The sequence below is a fragment of the Cygnus olor genome, chromosome 3, assembly GCF_009769625.2.
Source record: "Cygnus olor isolate bCygOlo1 chromosome 3, bCygOlo1.pri.v2, whole genome shotgun sequence".
In the NCBI taxonomy this organism is placed as follows: Eukaryota; Metazoa; Chordata; class Aves; order Anseriformes; family Anatidae; genus Cygnus; species Cygnus olor.
The window spans coordinates 76,728,288-76,734,696 of record NC_049171.1 but is presented as its reverse complement, the minus strand read 5'-3'; positions in this window follow the sequence as shown (position 1 = coordinate 76,734,696).

The window sequence follows — 6,409 nt, the reverse complement described above, 5'->3', positions numbered from 1 at the left end:
AGAAATCTGGAGGGTCTTTAAAAAGACAAAATTATGCGAAGTGTCAAACCTCTGGCCAAAGGGAGAACTCTGTGAGGACAGCATCAAATCCATGTGGATGAGTGATCACCTCAAAAAGTGTATTGAATTAAACAAAGACTGCAAAAATACTGGAAATTGGGGTTGACCGTCGAAGAAGCCACTCTAGGAGTAGGCGTGTCACTCAAGTCAAAATTATTCCACTCAATCTGGACTTACCCAACAAAACAAGAAAAAGGTAAAATAATTCTGGCATTTAAATACAATAAAAAGCAAGGAAAGTGAGGCTTTTCTGAAGATGTAGACATCACAGCTGTTCTAGCATGACCTGAAACCTAGAGGAAAGCTTCTCCTTCCTGTAGAAGGTGTGGATGGCTAATGGGAGGGAGGCTCTTGAGATGGAAGCCACTACATCCTAAGAAGCTCTGAAATAAAGAAAGGACTGTGTAGACTCCTCAGGAGTCTGAAAAAAAAGCATCCTGTGAAGCTGGAAAATCAGGGGCAATATTTTTAACAGGTATTTCAAGTGAGGAAGGGTCAAGGGAGATTGATTGTCAGTGCATGGCATTGTTCCAGAGGGGGGGAAAAAAACAAACAAACAAACAAACAACCTGCATGCTTACTTAAGGAAGATCAAGAGGAAAAAGACCCTTATTTATGAGGTGATCATAGAATGACTCATCAACAGGAGATGCTGCAGAGGCAGATGTGGTCCTATCATGTAGTACGTGAAGTAAAACCAGTGCAAGCAGAGAGGTATTTCTGCCATGACTCCAGATGCTGGTACAACGTCCTCTGCAGGTCTGGTCCCATGGATGAGGAACTGAAACCAGAACAGGTGCAAGGAAATGCTATTGGGCATATCCAGGAAATAATGAACCTGTTTTATGAGTGGACATTAAATAAGCTGGGCTTGTTTAGCCTAGCAATATGAAAACTGAGAAAAGATACTGTTCCTTATTATAAATACATCAAAGTGATGTGTAAACATTACACTGGCACAAGGGACAACACTGGCACAAGAATAAATGAATACGAATGGGCCACACAAAAAAAAAGGGTACTAGAAAAGGGTTTCTAAGCAACGTGAGCGAGGTTCTAATACAGCAGTATGGCAAACAGAAGAGTAGGCGAGATTAATTATTTCTGGTATTTGATACAGATGAAAAAGCATGCAATCTGGTTGGCTGCAGCAGCAGCACACAGCACCTAGGAGGCCCTTTCTAGTCATATTCTTGACGTTTCTAAATGCTTTTTACTAATTGGAGGGGAAACTACATATACAAAGGTCGAACTCACAATCTTTGGAAAATTTGGATAAAAACACCTGAATAAATAGAATTCATATTAGGCCAGTCCGTAAAAGTCAAAAGGAAATGATAGCTTCCTCTTGATTGCTAACAGCTGCAATCCCTGCCATCCAGTAAGGGTGTCGGCAAGCAAATCCCAACCATGACAGACCCTCCGACGTACATGACCAGCCTGCTCACGCTCACACACCATTTCCTATGTGCCTGCAGAAGCCCCAGCTATATATAATAGTGCAGCAGATACAGGGAGGCAGGGCTCCTTCCTTTGCACTTCCCATCTTCCCCACAGACAGGACTGCACCTTGCTTGCATTTCAATTAAAATGTCCTAACAGAATATCCAGAGTATAGCTTTGATACAGACTGGGTTAAATTAATTTCCATTAAACATGCATGTATTCACAGAAATGGCTGTTCACTCCTGATTTGCACACAGCATCATGCAACAAAACTGAGTCATCCCGTTCAGTTCAGATGATTTACAACCTCACTTAGGATGTCTGGGCACAGCCGCAGTGCAAATAACAAAAAAAATATGCAATTTTAATGCTCCGGTCCCTCTCCTGAGTTCAGTAATATGTCTTTCATTCTTCAACACATTAACTGGCTGAAAGTAAGGGATGCTAAGAATCTCTACTGAGCACTGTTTCATATTATCTGGTACGGCTAGTCAAGTGAAAAAAAAAATACAGCAATAACCTCCACGGATTTATACATATTATATGTATTATACGTATGCAAATGCACAGGGGAGACTGCACCCAAAACAAAAAAAAAATCAACCAACTAAACACCCGCCCCCCCAAATTATTCCACTCAATCTGACCTTACCCAACAATACAACAAAAAGTAAAATAATTCTGGCATTTAAAAAAAAGAAATATTACAAATCAGGAGGTTAAATTGGCCAGTATTTCGAGCATGAATAATAGATTGTAAACAAACAAACAGAAATGGCGTGGCAGAGCTTTAAAAGCTCACTACGTGACTCCTCATGTCAAGCAACTGCTGATTAATCTGAATAGAAATTAGAGCAAACTGGGAGATAATTGTGCAGCAGCCCTGTCTGTCCGGGATGCAGAGCGCAGGTGCTGGGCCACATCTGCCCCCGAGGACAGCGCAGCCACCATTACTCTCGCCCAGAAAACACCCTGTCCCACTTTTACAGCAGCTGACCCAGGAGGACAGAGAAATGCTATCAATTTGATGGCCATCACTTCGGTAATCATCCCACAGCCATCTCCCTGGAGATGTATTTAGTATCGGCTGCATTTTTCAACCAAATAAATATTCCAGACTTCAGCGTTAATACACCATTAAGATGACACCATCGTGCTACACGGGGTACTATAAATTAGACCTCAAACACAGCAGGCCAGACAGGAATAGCCATTACTCTCTCCCCGCCCCACTTTCCCCATCTCTGCCTATCTTCCCTAAGAAAAATATTTTTAAAGGAAGCAGAAAAATTGCTTCCTTGTAACAACTTCTCTGACTTCGAGGTGGATGCTCTTTCTCTGCTGATGTGGGTCGCTGGATATCAAGAAATAAGCTCTGAGAGAGCCAGTTTGTAGGGCATTTTCAGTTTGGAGAGCATTATTGTTTGAAGGAGTGAGCTGGGTTCGCTTTATTTTCCCTCCTGCCTCTCTTTCCCCTCTCTTTTCCCTCACCTCATCCCTCCTTACTCCCTCCCTTTGGTGCTACATAAACCAGAGGGCAGGGCATCCAGCTGCTTCCACAACAGAACAATGTTTGGGCAGAGTCCATGTTGACACAAGTGCATTATATCCTGAAGGGTCAACTGCAGCTTTTTTTTTTTTTTTTTTTTTTTGAGAGGAGGGGTGGTTAGCTTTTCTTTACCAACTGCGTAGAATTAACCTTCCACTCCTACAGAGCTGCCATTGGTCCAACATCCATGAGCTCATCTAATCATCATCTCCTATCATTGTCCTATGCTGCCGGTTTAAGTATATTACCATTTTCCCATTAACACATTTAGAAACCCCCCTCTTCCTTAACGTTTTAATAGAAGTTACACCTAGGAGATGCATGTAGGACTTGTTAGACAGCCAACACCACCCTCTCTCGTTTTGTGCTTTTCTGAGCAAGGCTGAGTTCAGCTAAAGGGCAAACACAAACACACAATATGCCAGCCCATGGTCCAAATGCTGGCTAACCACCCCAGTATCTACCCTCATGGGTAGAGGAGAGCTGCCCTAGGGCTTGGCATGCTGTACATATTGCCTCTCCCAGCACACCTATCCCAGTCAGTCCTGTGGTCCCCAGTAACAGTAAACTGTACATGAGGGGGCCTACACCATACAGCTTCTTTGGGGGTACATTTCCTCCACACCATAATATTTTTCCTGTAGCAATATACCTCCCAGTCTGAAGACTTTCTAAAGGTGCTTCGATCTTCCTTCTCTAATGGGATCTGTACTAAAATGAGCATAACAAACTTTAAGCCCCTTTCCACCCCACCGCTTCTAAATATTGACTGCACATCGGTAGTTCAGCGTCCAGGCATTTCAGATATATAACAATCAAAATAATACATTTTATTTATTTATTTATTTTTAAGAAACTTCCACTATTCATTTTTCCAGGAAAAGTCTTTGTGTTTGCTCTTCCAAAACACAATGCTGTGGTATCTTGGAGTTTCTGAAGTGGCAGTGTAGGCACTGTACTCTTATGTTTCACTGAGTGCTCGTTCAAAACAGCTGTATGTTCTATATAAAACATGTTTACATAGTAAATGTACTTCCTGTAGACACAAAGAAATGTTAATGAATAACCATTCCTGCATTTCAAATTTTGCAGGGCTGTGGGAAGGATCAGTGCATGACAAAATAGTTAATGTTCACCCACTTTCTGGCACATGAAATCTGTTACTACAACTAATCCCTTACAGAGAAAAGAAAACATGGAAAACAAACTGGTGCTGGCTGGATCTACTATGCCTTTTTTTTTTTTTTTTTAGAGGAACTGTGAGATGCATATACATGGAAGATGAACAGAGGAGGTATTCAGTGGAGAATGCCAGAAGGCATGGACTCTTTTTGGTAGGCAAGGCTGCTGCTGGTTTTAATTGTATATATTGTCTTGGATTCTCACCTTCAGAAAAAATGCCAGTTTCATCTCCCACAGTATTCACTACCCATTATTTATACCCTATTGCCTGGGGCCCAGGGAAGGCAAACAACAGGTATTTTCCTTTCAGTCAATTTCTATCTGAAAATCTATATGACTTAAAAGACTTCTTAAATAACAGATATCCATTTATCCCTGAAAATTTTAAAAAGGCAAAAATCAAGTGATCTAACAGCATTGACCCTGAAAAAGCCTCAAAAAGAAAAATAATTTAAATGAAGTTCTTTCTAAAACACAAAAAATATTTTAAAAATTAAGAGTTTGGTTTATAGCTGTGAAGTCCCACACGATCTCCACTTCCCTGTGAATTAAGCCACTAAGTTAATTAGTGTTTGTTGTTGTTGTTTTGTTTTTTAATATATATAGCAGTTTTATCTGAAATACAGGGCTCATTCTTCTAGTCCCCTGAAAAGATGCAAGTCCAAAAAGGAAGCACTGATAGGAGCCAATTCACTTCAAGGGAAACACAAACAGCATGGGGCAGATCCTTAGTGGATTAAAAACTCGGCACTGAAGTAGATGGGACAAGAATAGTTTACTCCAGGAATCTGCTCAGCATCTGCAGACCAATTTATGAAAAAAAGGTGATACACCATACATGGACCAGATGCACTGCTGTAGTATAAGGCAGAAACAAGCTTTGTTGGGGATGTTCCAACATTTCTACACAAGATTTCACAGTGTACAAAAACTGCTTCATGTGAATGAAAATCTTTTTTAACTGCAACCTCTTTGCATGGTCTGAAAGTGCTCCTGTGGACATGGATTTCAGAGGCCACCCAACAATCAATGCTCAACTCTATCTTCTTCACAGGGTGGCATACGAATAGCACATTTCAGTTTTAACAGGCTGAAAAATCATTACCATAGCAATAAGGCTAAGACCTCAGAGCAATTTTCTCAATAAACACATTCCTTGACAATTATCATTTTTGTGCAAAAGATATATTTTGCTTTTGAGATAAGACTTGTTTTCATGATACCACAGCAATTAACAAAAGATAATCTGGAAACTTTTCTTTTAGGAATGTCAAACTATCTCATGTTCTGTAAGAAACAATAATTAAACTGTTTATTAAATTCAAAGAACTTATCCGCAAGCTCCTTGAGGAGAGGGGAGCTTGATGGAGTACTGGCAAATTTGAAAAGTCCTCAGAAAATAATGTGGTGAGTGATAAACCTCTATCTTATTATTAGAATGCAATTTACAAAACATTTTTAGAGTTGTTCAATTTCTCCAAAAGTGATCTGAAACAAATGAGGAGAGAAAAAACTTTCAACAGAAGCAACAGCCACAATAAAGGACACACAACAAATAACAAAGTTGACAAGATTAGCAGAAAACTTGACTTCTTTACAAACACATTCAACGGAAAGAGATGAGAGTAAATGTCAGGACGTGATGTTATTTTGAGTTACCAAACACTGCCACCATGCGTTTGCTTCAAAGACTATCAGGCTGCTTGAAAACTGCTAGATGATGAGCGTTAAAAGATAAAGTAAATCAATTTTGTTCCCGTATAATACAATAGTAATAACAACCCCAGAAATGTTTTAAATATTTGTCACTTGACTTACATTTTTATAAGGACACAGGATGCTGTTTCTAACCCCTTCTACCATCGTGGTGGTGAACAATAACTAGAAAATGCTAGAGAGACAATAATGGACAGGCTTCGTTTCCACACACAGGTTCCTACATAATTGACGTTTTGTTGCATTTCTACAGTGCCCAACTCAATAAACTACACGGTCATCATCATGATCCCAACCAGGTACCAAAGCCCACAAATATTCACACAAGTGCAACAGAATTACTTCAGAGATAAGCTTTTCTTTAAACTTTTATGTGAATGAACTACAACATTCATATAATGATGTAGACAATGGATTCAGAAGACTTCCTACAACATTAATTTTCACCAGTTCCTG